The 21,609-nt window shown below is 33.9% G+C and overlaps 1 protein-coding gene across 1 annotated transcript in view; it reads right to left on the bottom strand.

Moving 5' to 3' along the window:
* The window catches only part of LOC115214031 (carbonic anhydrase-related protein 10-like), a 613,696-nt gene that overhangs the window by 572,241 nt on the left and 19,846 nt on the right, over nucleotides 1–21,609 (bottom strand). The gene's annotated exons all lie outside the window — the stretch shown is intronic.

Here is a 21,609-nt window from a genome sequence, read left to right as displayed (position 1 = left end):
AAGTACAAGTAACCGCAAATAGAAATAACTCTATGCTTGTAGTAGTGTAATATAGAATACTGATGCAGCTGAAGCGAAATTTGACATGATTGTAATCAGTAAATATTAGTAAAATATTGTATGTGTAATGTAGTTACAGTTTAAGGAAGTATGATAGAAACAGTAACGATGAGAGATTAGATTGAGAGTGAGGGAGAAATAAGAAAAGAGGGAAAAATATAGGAGTGAAAGAAGCCAGCTTGATTGTGAATCTAGACGTTGAATTATAAGATATTAGGAGACAGGTTCTCTTACTTTAGAAAATAGTCGCTAGAAAGAAATGGTCTTGGCACAATATACTGGAAAAAAAAAGGCTCGTTTTAAGTAAACTATCTCCAGTTGGAAGGATTGTGTGAAAGGCGCAATCATATCCATCGAATAATTTTGTCATACGTTTTATTGATAAGAATACGTCTTTTTCCCTAGATAATTTCATATGAGTCAACGATTTCTGAACAATTAATCAACGTGTTGACTACTGCGCCTTATAGCAATATCGTGCGCTGCAAATGCCCTTTTTTTCAACAGGATAATTAAGGACATGAAACATGGATACTTTACCATAATGTTAAAAGAAAATATCAGTGACTCAGATGTGGGGGAAACCCAACTCAGCAACTCAGAATTGGCCTACATCCAAGGAAGATTCTTCCGAGTGTATGGTAGTATATGCATGGAATGATTCATCACGAGCTACTAGATGATAATCAAACATAAAGGGCCGATGTATACTGACAACAGTATATATTTCAAAGCAGCTTAACAAACAGACCCATGTTATGCACACACAAATACTGACACGGACACAAATACACGCAGGCGCATAAAGACACACTCATATATATATATATATATATACACACACTCGCACACACATATACATGTAATTTGAAATACTATATCATAAGTCATATACGATGCTACCACAATTCAGCCAATTCCTAGGGATTTCTGTTCTGTTACATTCTTCCACGTTCTTTTCCTTCCATCACGACAACGCTAGCCCTCACACTTCATAAATGACCAAAGATCTCATAGACAAAATATGCTTGAATGTCGTGGTGTTTCTTTTCACAGAGAATCTGAGTAATGACTCATACTTATTATATCTTTCTTGAAATCCCCTTCACCAAAGTACATTTTCTTTTGAACCATTATAAATTTTTCTGCTATTGATGTGTCTTCGGCTGTTTATAGTACTGACTTTAGGTCATGCTCATTGAACCTTTCTATACTTTGGCAAAGCTACAAAGTAACTACAAATTAGGCACAAAAATCAAGCAGAGATACAATAAACTTAAAGCTACAAACTTGCCCAAAAACACAAGAAACAACACTTAAGTGAGTTTTTTTAGAAAATAATAAACTTTGTCCTCTAATTAAGATTTCTTCCTCTCATTAGCTTTTCTGAAAATGTTCCAGCAAAGAAGAATTAAGGTTTTGAATTGAACTGAGATACTGCAGTTTCAAACACAACTCAAGCAGGTTTATTTTCTCACAAAGTTTCGTACTGCCGGTAACCATATTTGATAACAGACCTGAGGAATGCTAGATAATAGAGGCAGCAGCTTGACCTATGATACGTAAGGTTTATTGCTGCTAACATAATATTGTAACGTAGTTACGCGTCGCCAATTGTTGCAGTATAGCGACTATTTATGACGATACATGTTTACGCTATAACTGTGTAGGGACAATATTATATATAACGAAGCAGGGTAACAGCAACCTAACAATATAACAAACTCTCCACGAACTATACACGAATCAACAAACGATATTCCGACAAAATACCAAAATGAATTCTTACGACTTCCTGTCTATACTCTCTCACAAGATGAGGACAAATATCCGTCAACTGTAAATAATGTACTTCGAAATACTTTGTCGTAATTCTTATATCATGCTACCGCAATTCAACCAGTTAACTGGGTTGTCTGTTCTTCCACATGTTCTTTTCCTCAGTTTTTTATTGGCTGGTCATTGAGATAATTCTCTCCTAGAGTTTAACATCAGAGAAGAATCAATAGAAAAAGTTTGTAAACAAATGTACAAATGCTTAATTGTAACTGTGTTTGTAATTTTTTTTTGTATGCTTTATTTGTAGATATTTTGTAGGTTTGCCAAAATATAGAAATGTTCAGTGTGCATGACCTAAGTAAGGACTATAAAAAGTCGAAATCACATCAATCGCAGAAAAATAGAGTGGTCGATAAGAAAAAATACATTGGTACAGGTGATGATGATTTCAAGAAAGATATTATACTTATGAGTCATCACACAGATTCTCTGTCAACAGGAACACCACGACTTTATCAAAACGCATCTAGAAACTAAGGGACAGCTTTATCGGCTAACGAATCCAATTTTGGTGCATATAGATCGCAGGAAATATGTTTCTGTATGCCAGAAAGAACGCACATTCTGCTCAAGTCTGAGGGATATACATGCACAGGATAACCAAGTAAATAGCAGTACTCACATGACGTTTGCTGTATTGTGAAACTTGACTAGTGAGAAAGGAATTCAATTGAAGTAAGTCATATACTCTAACCTATGTACTGAGTATTATTTTCTCCATTCGATGACAGAGAGTAATATGAGTGTAGATGTCTTTATACATATTAAATCCATACGTAATAATAAAATAACGAATAAGTCAATAAGACTTAAGTTTTTCATTGGAATATTTGCCGTAATCTACAAAGTACTTAGCTAATTCACAAAGGTTGTAAATATTTCTAAGGTAATCAGCTTGACGAGGTGACGTGTATGAAGTCAAATTTAGAGTATGACTACACAACTTCCATTACATATGACAACATAAAACATTAGAAAATTCAAAATTACTCTGGATCAGGAATTAAAATTAAGTGTTCTGTACATAAAACGAAGTAAATTCAAAATATTCTGTCTAATGAAATTTTATTTTAGTATGTTTATATGCAATATTTTGATATATTTCAGTCCTTATTTTAATAGGAAACAGACTTATATTTTCATTTCGTCTTTACTTTCCCATGTTAGAATTTTTGGTGCCAAGCAGCTATATCTCGTATTTTTGATTATTTCTTGGAATATTAAGCCATTAGTAATGTATGATTTCAAAGAACATCAGCTGAATCGTGAAAAGAGGAATATACAGTATTTTACTGCATGTAAAATCAAGCTTTGTTTGATATACCACTCTCCTCACTATCCTATAAGAAATTATTGACGTATGGATTTTGCTACAATCTCCTTATTTTTCACAGTGGCTGAGCGTGTACTATAGTGCGAGTGGTGCGATGGACAACCTCAATGAAGACACCAACACCGCGTAACTATGCGAGGGCAAAATAAGGACACATACACACGTGAGTCCACCCACGGTTATGTCCCTTCATTGGTCGGGATGCACACTGTGTTCACTGATTGGTACAATTTCAAATCAATTTTTTCTTAGCAGAGACATATATTGCAGTATCAGTTGATCGTAGTGCTATTGTTATCAACTATCCGGACAACGCCGGAATGCACTGCGTGTTTTGGGTACGTTCCGCTTGAACTCGAAAACTGAGTGTGTATATATATATATATATATATATATATATATATATATATATATATATTTAACAATTAAGGATAACTTCTTAATAAGGAATCTTAACAAGAAATTATCAGGTAGTTAGCGTGAAAACCTCATAAAAGAAAAGAATTCGAAAATAATTTTTTTCTCTTGAACAAATTAATTATATCTATATTGTATAGAGGGCATTATTACACATAAATGCCTCACACTATGATTAGTGTATGATTAGTGTAATTTTGGTAGTAATGACTTTGTCCCTCTTAGTGTGAGGCATTTATGTGTAATAATGCCCTCTATACAATATATATATATATATATATATATAATGGATTGTAGATCATAACAACCAGGCAGTGCCGGGGTGATATATAAAAGGAGGTACCAAAAGTAACCAGAAAAGTTCTTTGTAAGACTAGCCCGTTGTAGTTAAGGATTCTGCCGAAAGACGGATGTGATCACCTGATATCCCTTGATGTGACCTTCACGCATCAGTCTGCCGATTGGCGGCGTCCGCTCGATGCGTCTTTGTTTTGCAGTGCTTCTCCCCTGTTCGTTGAATTTTGCAATGGCTGAAACCAAGGAACAGCATGGGAAAACGGTGGCCGAAACAGTTGTCATGCTTCAGATAGCTTACAAGGATGCTGTCATGTACAAAACACGAGCTTACGAGTGGTTTTCCCGCTTTAGGAATGGTCACTTGTTGCTTGAATACCACCCTCGCTCAGGGCGACGACCGGCAACTACCCGAACGAAGGAAAACGTCACAATGATTCGTGAACTGATCTTGAAGGACCATCGCCGAACAATTGACGATATATGATATATGGAAAATTTAGGGCGGTGGGCTGGAAAAGGCGGTGGGCTGGCAGAATCGTTAGCACACCGGGCGAAATGCGTAGCCGTATTTCTTCTGCCGCTACGTTCTGAGATCAAATTCCGCCGAGGTCGACTTTGCCTTTCATCCTTTCGGGGTCGATAAATTAAGCACCAGTTACGCACTGGGGTCTATATAATCGACTTAATCCGTTTGTCTGTCCTTGTTTGTCCCCTCTGTGTTTAGCACCTTGTGGGTAGTAAAGAAATAGATATATGATATATGGAAAATAAGCATAAATATAGAAATGAAAAATAACTATATATCTTCAAATAGAAAATAAGTATAAATATAGAAATAAAAATTTCTAGCATTGCCAACTCTTTAAAGCTTACAACGTTTGAATGGAAAACAATAATTCACAATAGAGCGAAAATTAATTCATGTAGACAAGAATTGACGTTAACTGTAGTTGCTATATTTTCATCGACATCATGTGATACTGAAACTGTGTTGACGCTTGTGTGTGTGGCTCGAGAATCGACATAATTTGCTGAAAAGCACACCGGTAATTAAAAAGGCGGCGAGCTGGCAGAAACGTTAGCACGCCGGGCGAAATGCTTAGCGGTATTTCGTCTGCCGTTACGTTGTGAGTTCAAATTCCGCCGAGGTCGACTTTACCTTTCATCCTTTCGGGGTCGATAAATTAAGTACCAGTTACGCACTGGAGTCGATGTAATCGACTTAATACCTATGTCTGTCCTTGTTTGTTCCTTCTATGTTTAGCCCCTTGTGGGTAATAAAGAAATAGGTATTTCGTCTGCCGTTACGTTGTGAGTTCAAATTCCGCCGAGGTCGACTTTGCCTTTCATCCTTTCGGGGTCGATAAATTAAGTACCAGTTACGCACTGGGGTCGATGTAATCGACTTAATACCTATGTCTGTCCTTGTTTGTCCTCTCTGTGTTTAGTCCCTTGTGGGTAGTAAAGAAATAGGTAATTAAAACAAAAGTTACTATGTTTATAGCGGATCGTCAATAACAAACTATTTGGGATACGTTCTTTGGCTCTCAATTACATTTTGATTCCGAAAAACGGTAAGATCGATGATGGTGTCCATCATCTCCCAGTAACTCTCATTTCACCACCACCCCTCATACAATAACTAACATATTCTGTGATAAGTACGTACTCTATTACGATTCTTAATTATTCCCAGACGCATTTCTCTTCAAATATTTTAATGTATGCATATTGTAATGTGTAGGCTTAAAGATTATTATATGATCGCTTTGTTTCTCGGATTCTTTCTATTTTCTTCTTTCAGAGAACTCTCTCAGAAAGCATTGTCACTTTACAACAGGAAAATCCTTTCTACAACCGACACGAGGCCTGGAATTTCGGTCCTTATAGTACTTTGCTAGAGTTTGTTTCATCGATTACAAATGAATGCAAAACAAAGTCGGCCCCGACGAAATTTGAAATCAGAACGTAAAAACGGACGAAATGCCGAAAAAACATTTTATCCGACGTGTTAACAGTCTTGCTTGCTTACCGTCTTTCCAACATGAACACCAATAGAAAATTTAATTTCGTTCTAGCAGGATGTCGTATTCCAAGCTTTCCAGTAAAGTACTGCTTTTTAACGAGTGCTATTGCTTATGTGTGTGTGTGTGTGTGTGTGTGTGTGTGTGTGTGTGTGTGTACATGTGTATCTATATATGCATATACATATGTTTGTGTGTATGTGTTTTTGTCTATATGCATAGACGTACGTGAGAATGTGTGTGTATGGTTGTGTATGCATGAATCTACACTCTCAATTCAAAATCCGCTAAGATCGACTTTGCCGGTAATTCTCTCGGGATCGATAAAAAAATTGTGAACTGTGAACTGAAGTCGAGGTCATCGACCAGATTCCTCCTCCAAAACTTCATGTCTTGAGCCTATAGTAAAGTGAATTTTTATTTTGCTACTAAAACCTTGTATTTCTCATTTTTTTTGTGTCACAGTCACTCTATGTTTTCTTTTCTATTTCTGTATATTGCTACATCGTCACAGATAATTGTGATTTCTCGTTGTCAATGGTATTTCTAACTTTCCATTCATAACTTTTCAGATCTCTCTTCAACACCGTTGCAGAAGTGTAAGTGACAAACGAAGGTTGCTAACTTACTGTGCTCTTCCAACTGGCGGTTAAGTCTGCACATGTTGCCACTCTACCATCACCATAGGACTTTCACTAGATGAAATGACATTTGAGGGCACCAAACAAAAAACCTCTTAGCTATTGGATGTCATAATATTTGAGGTTTTGCGCGATGAAGTAGACCGATATCTCTGTGGTTTCTCAAAACCGATTAGAAAATGCTTTCACACAATAACAGAAATATAGGTCGGTTGTAGAAAGGATTTTCCTGTTCATGAGGATTCCTCAATAAATATTAAGCTAGATTCAATTTACGGAAGCTTTTCAATTAACTTCCAAAAGACTTTTTGAGAAATATACAGAAGTGTTCTATGCAAATTTGAAAAAGGGTAACCAAGATTTTATTCGTTTTTAGTAGAGCATTCCACCGATACTTATAGAAGTATTTCTAAATGACAACCGATGAAAATAATTTACTTTTTATATAGTAATATAAAATGAAGTGTCATTTGCGTATTTACTCTTAATGCGTCCAAGCAGTTTCGGATGCAAAATATGCTGATCGTTTTAGTGTACGTCATAGGGTAATAAGATATCCCTATTTTGATGTCAGTGTGTTCAACACACTCGGCTCATTGATGCATTGGATTCTGGGACACATTTGTTTGGAAATGTGTCTGATTAGTCAGAAGCACCTGGATCTCTGAGCCAAAACTAAGTCGCCCTCTTTCTTATTACTTCACCGAACAAATATTTTGCTGATCAGTCCTTATATCAGTCAACCGATAAAAAAATTGTTTTTGTGATGGAAAGTTTCACTTGTTTTCAGAAAAAAAACCCAGTAATTCTTTTTACCATTTACTGTTACATTAGCTCTTTGTAGAGTGTCGTTACAGAGGTTAGAAACAGTCACATACCTTATTCCTTGTAAAAGCTCGCACTGGTAAGCTGTTTTCAGCAAGCGTGCATGATTTCAAGGTTACCAGTAGTTCCAATACTAGCTTTATCGGTTTCAGTCAGTGGTACGAGGTATGTATGTATTATATAGGCTTGTATATAAAATGTGTGTATTAAAAATTATATACACTTAAATATCCCGCCCCTGTATGTATGCGTGTATTTAAGCATACATATGAAAATATTAATATATAAGCTGCAAAATATAGCATGGCCTAGTGGTTAGGCTTTGGCGTTCACGATCGTATGATTCCTATGTATGCTGTACGTTGTTTCCTAGAATTTGGAACTGTATTTCAAGCTGATCCACTCTATTTAGTTAAAAACGCTCATCCGTCTTCCTTCTATTTTCTTTTTCCTCTAAGTAGTTATGACAGCGAAAGCTGATTAGGTCATATTATCTAAACTAGAACGCAAGATTTCCACTTTAATATTTGAATTTTTTTGAATTTCTGTAATATTATTTAGTTTTATTCACTCCGTAACTTGATGGACATATAACAAACCAGCCGACACTAAAAAATATGCAGTAAAACATATCGTTATCGATATACCTAATGAGACCCAGACTGATCGGTCGAAACATATGTTGGACCCAATAAAATTTTAATACTGAATCTATCTCCTGTTAATTAATATTATATATATTTATATATACATGACTCAGTGGTTAAATCGTCTGGTTCACAATCATAAGGTAGTGAGTTAGATTCCCGGACCAGGTTGCTGCATCAGCCTTTGCCTTTCCCTTGGATAGCATCGGTGGTGTGGAGAGAGGAGGCTGGTGTGTATGGGCCACTGATGTTCTTCCATAAACAACCTTTCTCAGACATGTGCCTGGGAGGATAACTTTGTAGGTACAAACTCATGGTCATACATAGTCATTCATGTCCGTCTCTCTCTCTCACTATATATGTAAACTAGCAGTATTGCCCGGCGTTGCTCGGGTTTGTAAGGGAAATAGCTATAAAGCATTTTTAGAGAGTTATAGCCCAAAAATAGCAAAAAATGCATTAAAAATGGAAAAAGAATTATAGTAATTTTTTTTTAAATCGTTAACTCATCGTAGACATTTTTAGAGAATTACTTCCCTTATATTAAAAGCAATATGCATTAAAATGCAAAAAAATGATGGTAAATTATTTTTAAAATCGTAGACTCATCGTAGACGCGCGCTAATTCACAGAAGGGCTCGATATGAATCACGACTATAAGATACCCGGTTTTGGTTAAACTGCACCGCAAAATGTGGGAGTAGTTAGGAATCTAAATCGGAGTAGACAGACACACAACCTTACTTTTATATATAGAGATATACATATGTATATTATATATATATATATATATATATATATATATATTATATATATATATATATATATATATATATATACATATATATATATATATATATATAAATGTGACCTCGTGTGTACCGTTGGCGATTTTTTTTCCTCTGTCTTCCCTTCTCTGGATCTTTCCTTCTCCTATGTTTCCGACGAAGAGCTCCGCTCGAAACGTTAAACCCTCCTTCTTCCCTTCTTTCCTGAACGTCCAACAATACTATATTTGTTCCACGTCCTCGCGTTGTTGTGTTTTTTTTGTGTTTTCTTGTTTGGATTAACTTTATATATATATATATAAAATATAGATAGAGAGATAGATAGATAGATAGATAGAAAGATAGATATATTTATTTCATTATTGCCCACAAGGAGCTAAACGTAGAGCAAAATAAAAGACAGACAAACGGATGATAGATAGATAGATATAACCCTTACTTTCTCAGAATGGGAGGCATGACCTCTCTAAAATAAATGCAAAATTTGTCAAAGCATTTTCATTCAAAATTCTCCGAACGTTTAAAATATTTTAAAAGTAGTGTACGTATTTCGCTCCAATACAAGAGGACACATTGCCTGCTTGAAATGGATATTTCAGTGTCAGGTTTTATAGATAAACCTCAGACCAGATTAATAACATAGTTTTCCAAACCATATTCATGTATTTTGAATTACATTAGCAATTTTGTCATCAAGGGATGCATCTGCCTTTCATATAAATTGCTGTTTCCTATGCAGAATGTATATACGACTTTATGATGAACAAATATATGATCATATTACCATACATCCATATTGTATAATGCATACGATGGCAAGGTTGATAAAAATATAAGATTTATCGATATTTGCTGGGAGGTCCATCTCCTTACAAGCATTGAAATTTTGAGGCTTCTAAGATCATCTTTAGAGTGTGCGACAGCATCAATGTGGTCAGCTTCTGTGGGAGTATGTGTTTTCGTGTATGTGTATGCGCGCGTGCGTGTCTCATCTTAATTAGTAATTAATAATTCTTGTTTTCCATATATTTCCTGGTATATTTTGTCTATCGCCAGAGGAGCGAAATTTTAATTGCAGTAAACTAAGCATAGTGATTCATTTAACCATATATTATAATACTGAGCGAACTATATTTTAAATTGGATTTTCAAATATTATGTATGCGATAGTAATATGAATCAATACATTGGAAATGATAATTGTTGTTTTACGTTTGTCGTGCCAAACTTTTCATAGAATGGTGAATCACTCCAAAATGATTTTGAATGCCATATCATATATCTAATTTATTCAACTTTAATTCAATACAATATTACTCAGAGGATCAGCGATGAGAATTAAGAACCAAAATTAATTTAGCCATGAAATATGATACACAACATATTAGAGAGAAAAATAGTTCGTAATGAAACAAAAATATCTAGTGAATCACAGTATTACGTTCAAATATAATGCGCAAAATATTGTTTCATATATTTAGCATATGATACACCAGCTTGTATCTCAAGGCACTTTCTACTATACTACTATACTGGCGATGAAAAATATCTGTAATGCGAAACAGCATTAAAGAAGATATTTTGAAATCAACTTTGATTAAAATTAACATATTAGTTTTACTCATATTTTCTGAAGTATTTTACCTTACGATAAATTCGTTATACTTAATTCATAGCCTATGAAGTTATTTTCCTGAAATCAGGGACCAAGAAATAATTTGTTAGATGGTTATGCTTCTTTATCTCAGCCCAAATTTAAATAACGTCTTCTGAACCTATATATATCCATTACGTTAAATTTAGTGTTGAAACTATTAGAGTATACAGCATATAGTGGAGTTTAATACTTGAAAAATATGAAGAAAAAAATTAATTAGTTTATAATCGCTCAAAAATCTATTAGAATTTAAACTTACGCAAGTAATTATCAGAAATCTATTTTCATTTAGATGAAATAGAAATTATTTCTCATGAAATTATAAACTTACCCAATATACTACCCTTTAATCTTGTGTGAGTCTTATATAGTTTAAAATACCGTAATTTTCCTTTTGTTTCAATTAATAGATAAGTAAAATCTTAATGAAACCGCGATATGTAACGAGATTATTAATTTTCTAAAGCGATCCATCGAAACACCATTCTTAGTAATACGTTCGTCTATTTGTAAACCTACTGACATTATCGTAGCTGTTACCTTATGTGATGTATAATTAATACTTAATTCATGTTTAATAATAACTGCTGAGAATTACACATAATCCGTCTCCTATGCTAACACACCTGGTTCTTGATTGTCTCTATCCGAATTTTTCAATCTATTGATAACTCGATATCTTTGTGGTTTGCTCTCAGCAGTAGTTATTGTGGTGTGGTTTGCTTCCTGCCAAATACACTTACCTACAATTGTCAGAGGAGTAACAAATGATATGGAAGCTATTCTTTCTCCACTAATTAAGACACAAAAATAATACATTGTATTACAAATTTCGACTGGTTAAAAGATTTAGCTATCTTATAGCAAAAAGTAAGTGAGGCTATTAGTCTACCAACGTGCTTATATCTCATCTTTTGTCTCTGAAGATTTCTGTTTTATTTCAGAGGAAATTTCCTCCAGACAACCTTTTATAGCGGGAATGCCTTTAATAATTATATGTGTATACTGAAGCAAGCTTTATATGCATTACTACATCGTGACATTTGTTTAAGAAGGAAAGTCAATTTAGTTATGCATTTAATAAATTATCTATGTAATATTTGTGTGATTTTGTATTTGGGATACATAAGATCAAATTATCAGGAATAACTTAATTACCACAACAACTGATAGTTTGCATTATTAAGTGTAAGCGTTCCAGACATAATTTAATTTGAATTTATAGATAAACTTCATTTTAGTTTAATGAACACATGTAATACTCTTGTAGAAAACGTTTCCCAGACATTTCAAAATTAAGTTCACTGACCAACATATAGAGTAAATCAGGATGGAAAATCAATCAGTGACGAAGTTCCAGCACGCTATAGACATTAAACACTGGAGTCAGTCTATTAGTCTCAGAAGTCCACCACTAAGGCTAATAAAGGTTATTTTCGCTATTTGATAGGAGGAACGAAGATCATATTAAAGACTTGTACATTAGAACATACTACTGTAGATTCAATCGATATAAGCCGGATACATTATTTTTATATATATTAAACATTTTTGATATCACATAAATCGCTGCATTCTCTTAAAATCTAGTCAATAAATTCATCAGAGTTCTGATTGTTACAACAGACTGAGGGAATTATTTGTCCTCAAATATATCATGTACCTAATACAAGTCCTATTTTGATGTTCAAATAATCGGGGTCGGTCGACGGGAGTACTTAGGAGTGTAGATATATAGATATCATTAAAAACATTTCTAACGTTTACCTTCCTATAAATTTCGCAACTATTACAATACGAATTCTTCACATATATATGCATCTATATGTTGTATGTATAAAATCGAGTGTGTTTGATATTTATGGGACTATATCTTCCATGAATATATTCCTGCACACTATTCTGCTGTTAATATATCTGCATGTTACTAACTTCTTATAACTGATATTAATTTTATTTTTATAATTACTCATAACCTAGATGGTCAGTACGGTTTGGAGTGTGATTCTACGGCACAGATGATAGGTAATCCAAATGACGACTACCTTAGCATGAGAAACAGAATATTTGAAAACGTGTGACCCGTGTATACACACACACTTACATTCATATATTTATACATACACACACACACATATATAATATATATATATATATATATATATAATATATATATATATATATTATATATATATATATATAATATATATATATATATATATATATATACACGTAAATGTCAGACGCTCTGGTGGACAGAATTTCTGTATTTGTAACTTAAGGCTACCATTGGTTTCGTGTTAAGAAAAAATAGGAAAATATCTTAAAATCTTAACAATTTATGAAGCCAATCACACACACGCATGTATGTATGTGCATGTATGTATATATCAAAATGACGTACGCATACACATACACATATGTATATATATATACTGTGATTCAACTCTATATAGCTGAAAGTTTCGTGAGTACTTTGAATGAATGCATCACGTCAGATTTCGGGAGGAGAACAACATGTTTGCGTGAAATTCAAGACGGCTACTAGATGTCAATCTTCCCTTTATCAGCATGAATCACGTGAGATCAATACAGTGTAAGCCACATCACTTCTTTTTCTTTATTCATAGACCCACGCGCTTGGACAAACTGTCAGCCGGAAGTTGGCGCCTTTTTAACCACAATGTGCATTGTACTCTTTTCGGTGACATCAGTTCATTGTATTTGACATCACACATTGGTAAGGCAGTGTTTTCAACCGTTGCTCAGTAGTCTTTACGACAGTAACGTTTACGTGAGTATGTACATATATGTTACCTCCTCAGTTCGCTATTTCTATGTTCTCTTGTATCATCCTTTCTCCTTCTACTCTAATATAAATAAAACTAGATATGTATATATACAGTTATGTACGTATCTGCATTGTATAACATTTTATTTTCCAGTCTACACTGTGATATTACTTCACAGACCCCAGTCAATGATTGGTTTGTGTATATATTTAATTATTTTTCGTATACCTGTCCCTGTGCCGTAAAGGAGCTGCGCTTTTATCCTGCGTATTTCTGACTAAGGAAACGGACACATATCGAGGTATTTCTCATGAATATGACAACCTATTTAATCTACTCTAGACACAAACGCATGAATGTATACATTATGCACTGCAAAAATGGTCAAATTATAAATTCCTTACTATAGTTTTATCTGTATTTGTAAAAAATATTTCGCTCCGTTACGAAACGAGTGAGGGCATGACTGTGTTGCTTAGAAACGCGCCAAGACATGGGTGCTCGATTTTTACATTCGCTTCGTAACTACTAGACTTTAGGTTCGATTTCGTTTCATGGCATTTAGAGCAAGTGTATTCTAACGTAGCCGCAGGTTGTCTGGAACTGTGTGACTAACACCTGAGAGATGGAAACTGGACGAAATCACACCGCGGTGCTTTTAGCGATGTCCACACTGATCTAAGCATTTGGAATAAATCTCTATTCTGAGTAAAACTACGTTTCACCCGCCTACAAGACTCGAAGGCTCAGAAAATAGTCAATGGCTACTAAAAATGTGACTGGACAAGTGAAACTGCATAGGCGCAGGAGTGGCTGTGTGGTATGTAGCTTGCTTACCGACCACATGGTTCCGGGTTCAGTCCCACTGCGTGGCACCTTGGACAAGTGTCTTCTACTATAGCCTCTGGCCGACCAAGGCCTTGTGAGTGGATTTGGTTGACAGAAACTGAAAGAAGCCCGTCGTATATATATATATATATATATATATATATATATATATATATGTATATGTATGTGTGTGTGTTTGTCCCCCCAACATGGCTTGACAACCGATGCTGGTGTGTGTTTACGTCCCCGTAATTTAGCGGTTTGGCAAAAGAGAACGATAGAATAAGTACTAGGCTTACAAAGAATAAATCCTGGGATCAATCTGCTCGAGTAAAGGTGGTGCTCCAGCATGGCCGCAGTCAAAAATGACTGAAATAAGTATAAGAATAAAAGAAAAGAAAGAATTGTATTTTATTATTTAATTCAATTTCATCTTCATTCTATACTCTAAATATGCCTTGGTTTACTTTAAATCCACTTTGCCTCAACAGTCATTTACTTAGAAATATTTCAATAAAAGAAAAACTTATTTACAAACTCGTAGCTCTATATAAACATGAAAGACCCTGTATATTGTGTACTAAATTCTATCTTACAATAAATCCAGTTCCATATTTTCCTATTGTACAATTGTTATGTCTAAATTAGAATTGTTTGCCTTATCTGAAACGTTTTAAAATTTAAAGTATTGGTTAGTAAAACTTAGTAAACTTACGAGGAAATGTGAGCAAAGCCACATCATAATTAATGGCGTTCACGATACTATCGACAGACACATTTCCTATCCAGTTATTGTCAGTATCACTTCACGTGACAGCAGAGATATTTCGAAGCAATTTATTTTTCTTGTTTTTATATACTTTACATTGATTTGCTACAATGATTACACAACGATATATTTAATTTATCACGTGACATCCCAACCGAAGCATTCATGAGCCCCCGCCCTATCAGATTTTCTTTCCACACTTAATCAACTGTATTCTGCCAAATAGTTAATGCTTTTATTACCTACGTAAATTAGACATAAATGTGGAGATTTTATATGCTTCTTAGATGTGGGACTATATTATATGGTTTTTTCCCGTACATTTTAAAAGACCAACAGATCTTTCTCCAAATGCGTTTATCGATTATATATTTCAAAGTGGCTTTATGAGTTCGATTAGCGCTGTTTCATATATTTCGCTCGCCTACCTCGTTGTAACTAAAGATGAATACAGAAAAATGGTGACAGTGAATCACATTATATGCTTACAATTTGCGGATGACAAGCAAGCATACAGTAATTGGATTACCAACTACAGTATCAATTATAGTGACAACATGCAATCTACATCTACCTTCAGCTTTACAGAGTAATACAGCATAGTCTAAATCTCTATTCAAAGTATCCGACCGTAGTTTCATAAAATCTTCATTGCATAAATCATCCGTGTCCTAAACACACCGGTAGAACACTTATTAGAGGATGACTATCTGCTATATCGTTTTACTTTATAAATCAGGTTATACTCTGAAAATTTAGTCCACCTACTTATGGAAGGATGAAAGCGTTTTTGATTTTCCATGGTTACATGGAAAAAAAGAAATTAACATTTTTACCTATAAGGAGTCAGTAGACCAAAGAGTTGATTTCATACTGCAAGAGAAAATTATTGAATAAATATTGAACATTACTGTCGAGCTATTCAGAAAAATCATTTCTATGAATATGATTGTGTGAAAGAATCTGGTCCTTAGCATAACTTAGGTTACATTAATATAAATTCATTCTCTCGGGCGATGGTAGCCTTTTCATAGTATAATATATGTATTATACGTTGAAACTAAATTTTGATTTCAATATCTTTCTGAATCCAAGTTCAAATAGATTTTGAGAGAAACTTTAGATATTTAACAACATTTAAGTGATACAATATCATATTATTCAGTAAATGATTCCTGGAGCCAAACTGAATTTAACATAAGTGCACAGCCACTCAACTTGGGACAGGATTTCGCTGATTATATCGATGTCTATATTAGAATGGATTTTTTTTTTTATTGACACATGAAATGATGAAAAATGCTTTTAATGTTGGTCGAAATAAGATGCGAAACGTAATAACAACACAGGACGTTCTGTCGTCGATCTTCGGATTTTGACAAATCTCTGCCTTTCGTAATCCATTAACGTTTGAGACAAATTAATATATTAATATGTAAACTGCAGCCAACACTCATATACTTTTTACTATGTAAATATATTGAAAAGGATTGTGTTATGTCGCACGTTCGGATGCCTTCTACTCAACTCTTCTCTTTTCTCTGCTACTCAGCTGTCCTCTTGACGTCTATGCTTCTCCCTCTATATATATATGTTTGGGCTAGCCTACTTCAGCGTCTGGGGGCGTCCACACAGCAGATTGAAATGTGTATGTGTGTGTGCGTGCGTGGCTGAAACGTGTAAAATCGAGGTAACGTATTACTCATACGACAATTTTTATATGTGGCCTTTATATGCTGTGTTTATCTTTGAAACTCTCGTTTCCACTAGAAAATATTGAAAAAGCACACATTTTATCATTATCTGAAAATCATCATTACCACCAATTCTGTTTGTTACTTCTACATGTAATACACTTGACCGTATTATGAAATAAACTATTGTGACTACATAACTCTTTTGAATTACTTTAAATATTTTCGTTTGTCACAATGAAGTATTTTATTTTTCTTTGAAATTCCAAAATTTTTCATATAGGGATTTTTCTTGGTGAAATGCGTTTCCAAATTCCTTTTGCTAGTTGTACAATAAATGAATAATAACTAATATCAGACTAGTTTGTGTTTTTCGTTATTATGTTGACCATGTTATCTAACATTCATTCAACAATTGTTCCAGAAACAACTCCCTAATTTTTCGAAAAGCTACATTATCTAAACACTTCACTTCATATTGAAAAGTGAACCTATGTGTAGATATGCAATGTATCTGCTGTTTTGATTTCTGGCTGTTTACATTGAGGAATTATATCGTATTAGCATTGCTTTTATGCTTAATTTTAGATCTTATTTGTACTGTTTGATCTATACGTCTTCAAATAATTTCTTGATTACAATAAAACCATTAAAACTAGTATTAATTTTCAATAAATTTGCTAGTATCACGGGTAGCTTTTATTTTGGTGTGTTTGTATACTTTGTCTAACGTAATTTCTATCTCTGCTTATACTCGGACATTGGTGAAAAGATTTCCTACATCAAAGGTGGTGATGGTATTTATTCCGATTTCTTCCTCTAAAATATTTAGAAATTCTGCCGTTGTATCACACAAAAACCAGAGACTGACACTATTAATGTATTACAAAAACGGTAAAATCAAAAACACCCTTCACAGCAGCACACCACAAGCATATAAAATCGAGTACAAGCTACAAATAAACAATGCAATTTATGTATTGGACTGAAAATGTGTGAGATGTCAGCTTCGTGGTATTAATCGTTATATTTACAGCCACACATGGAGCAACTGCACGGCTTTATACTAAATACAATAAAACAATAGATGGCAAAATACTAATAGATAATACATCCATACTATATACAATTCCTCAGGTTAACCGATTCACTGAACGCAATTAGTACAAAACAACGGTGCTGAACTTCGTTTTATTTATAGATATATAAGGAAATTTTCACCTGTCTACCTTTATGTGTTAACTGTACTAAAAACTTGCACGGCAGTTTGTGTTGTTTTCATTTGACTCGCTAATTAAGTATGCAGATATAAAGATCGATAACACTCGTACCAAGCTAAATCGTATAACGCGCGCAACTTGATTAACTAAAATACAGTGATACATCATTTTACAAGACCCTGGCTTTAAGAGTTTTCTATCAGATTTACGAATTTTCGTATTACGAGAGTTCATCGACAACGAATTAACTCGTAAATCGAGGCATTACTGTACACGAAATTGGTGCCTTAAATTAGCAGTGCTTTAATAAGTGAAAGCAGTAAAAAACATAGCAGATTATATACATGCAAGCGTGAGTGCGTGTGCATGCTACAAATGTACATAGATATGTATATATATATATATATATATATATATAATTAATCAATATAGGGTGGCAAAAAAAATTTTGTAGAATTTTTTTGCCACCAGCGGCCTAGTGGGAAAAAATTAAATAGTCATAGACCATTTTTAAGTTCAACATCAACAATCAAGGAACGGCCATAATAGGCCATTCACCCACTAGAAATAACAGCCAAAGCTTCAACCGCAAATAAAAATCAATTCCGTAAACAGGAGAAAATTTAAAAAACATTTACCCTGTAATTTCTTATACGATGCACCGTTTCATCTGCTGTTTAATGGTAAACTAACCTGATTAAATTAAATCAGGCCAATCTTCCATAGGCCCTCAGATTCTTCAGTAAGAAATAGCCGGTTGAAGCTTTGGCTGTTATTTCTAGTGGGTGAATGGCCTATTATGGCCGTTCCTTGATTGTTGATGTTGAACTTAAAAATGGTCTATGACTATTTAATTTTTTCCCACTAGGCCGCTGGTGGCAAAAAAATTCTACAAAATTTTTTTTGCCACCCTATATTGATTAATTATGAATTTTCTGGTTAATTCCGTAATGGAATCGACGGCTTATATTTATTTGCTGCCGATAAATTTGGCGCGAGTGCGATGATTTGAAAATTTTAGGTCAGATATTACCTTGGCAGGGTCGGAAATGCCTCGTGAAAATATCTGTTCCGACTTGTGGCTATTTCTTACTGAAGAATCTGAGGGCCTATGGAAGATTGGCCTGATTTAATTTAATCAGGTTAGTTTACCATTAAACAGCAGATGAAACGGTGCATCGTATAAGAAATTACAGGGTAAATGTTTTTTAAATTTTCTCCTGTTTACGGAATTGATTTTTATTTGCGGTTGAAGCTTTGCCTGTTATTCTAGTGGGTGAATGGCCTATTATGGCCGTTCCTTGATTGTTGATATATATATATATATATATATATATATATATAATATATATAATATATATTAAGTATATATAATTTTACTAAAAGTTATATACATATATACGTATAAATACATACATACATACATATATATGTATGTATCTACATATATTCTTAAAGACTTAAAGACTCCGCCGGTTACGACGACGAGGGTCCCAGCTGATACGATCAACGGAACAGCTTGCTCGTGAAATTAACGTGCAAATGGCTGAGCATTCCACAGACACGTGTACCCTTAACGTAGTTCTCGGGGATAATCAGCGTGACACAGAGAGTGACAAGGCTGACCCTTTGAAATACAAGTACAACTCATTTTTGCCAGCTACATATATATATATATAATGTATGTACATATATATATATATATATATATATATATATATATATATATATATATATATATACAGAAAGTATGGGGGTTTACTTCACAAGTGATCTAAACAATTAGGTACGCTAGGTAAGTGCTGTAACGCTTTACTGGGGCTCCAAGGTTATAGTCAAGACTGTTGTTATGGACCCATTGTAGATTTCCCATGCAGCGGATATGAAATGTTTAAACAGGAAATCGAACATTAAGGCAAGGCAAGCATCTCAATTCATATAGAATATTATTATAGGAAGAAATTCAAAATCTTACAGCTGCTTCTGGGATATCCACGAATATGGGATATTCTGTCAACAGAGTCAAATTGGGGAAAAAATATGAAAAATGAGAATGGCATATATCAATAAGAAGGCAATATAAAGGAAGGGAGTAAAAGAATAAGGAAATGGAAAGAGAGAAGAAAAAAGAAGCATAAAAGTTCATAGTTCCCCTTTCCGAAGTTATAGAAACCAGAACAAGAGCCATTAGGAGTAATCTTGCGTGGATCCATGAGCATAAGTCTTTAGGTGGACTGAACTCTGAACTTTAACCTCTGACTTGTCAAAGCAAAAGGTTAAATCTCCCATTGGTATCCAAATAGAATCAACATCAACTACAACTATTCACATACATGCTAACCAATAAAACCTACGTGCATTTTTTAAAAGCCCTTAAAAACAACCCCAGGAACTGAAGCTGATACGCACATATGTTGACAAAGTTCTACATGCCTGTATAAATTTTGAACAACACCAAATTTAATCGATAAAAATGTTCCATAACATCTCTCCATCACAATCAACCCTACAACTTAATTTTAATTGAACAGAGCTCCGCCAAACCCAGAAAATTTGAACTTAACAGAGACTATATAATGCCAAGATTATCTCAATATATCATAAACCGATGACAGTTTAGCTCGCCAAAATTTGAAAACAGACAATATGATTCTGTTAAAGAATAATAAATTCGTACTCTACAAAATGTATTGTATAATTGTTCAATTTACTATAAACTTGTCAATAAAACCAAACATTGATACAATATAGGTGTATGCATGTATGTTTGTATATACATATATACATTAGCTCACAGACCCACACACACACATTGAAGAAGTGCGTATCTAACATATTTTACATGTGTATATATATATATATATATATACACATACAGTCATACAGCGTGCGATGGTAAAATTGCTGTTGTATTATACTTTAATTTCGCGCGTGAGCGTTGTTTGTATTTGATTTTATCGGCTGCACAGTATAGTAGGATCAGTTGGGCACCGTCTATGAGAAAAAGCGCACTATCACCCCATTCACTGTGCAACAAATTTAGAAATGATATGCTGTAATGCTTGGCATTCGCGCTGGAAGCTCCAGTACGAACATTTCAGAGTGTTTGCGTGTCAATCTGAGGAGAGTTTATGAGCTCTGCACAAGTAGGAGGACTCATTTATGGTTGTCAGACAATTTCTGCAAGCACGTCATCCCTAACATCTGGCCACCTATCTGCCAAGACTTCAAAGCCCTTGATTATAATGTGTGGAGCGCAGTTGAGCTAGAGACCATCATAACTCTTGTAAAACCAAAGATGAACTGAAGGCGAGGATTGTGGCAACATTCACCAACTTCAACAAGGAGACCGTCCAGAAGAGTGGCAGGAGATTCTAGTTGTCTGGAGTCCAATGGTTTTCGCCAATGGCGATTTTATTTACTACATTTATTCTTTATTATTTCAAGATAATGTTATGCAAATTTTGTTAATATATCAATTAAAATGAGATTTTCCGTGTTATTTTTCTTTTTTGCGTAATTTGACGACAGTTTATTCACCGCACCCTGGAGATGATATATATATATATAATATATATATATATATATATATATATATATATATATATATATAGATATATATATATAATATATATATATATATATATATATATAATATATATATTATATATATATATATATATATATATATATATATATATATATATAATATATATAATATATATATATATTATATATATATATATATATATATATATATATAGATAGATAGATAGAA

Source organism: Octopus sinensis, linkage group LG7 (assembly GCF_006345805.1).
Source record: "Octopus sinensis linkage group LG7, ASM634580v1, whole genome shotgun sequence".
In the NCBI taxonomy this organism is placed as follows: Eukaryota; Metazoa; Mollusca; class Cephalopoda; order Octopoda; family Octopodidae; genus Octopus; species Octopus sinensis.
This window is presented reverse-complemented; position numbering and strand designations above follow the sequence as displayed.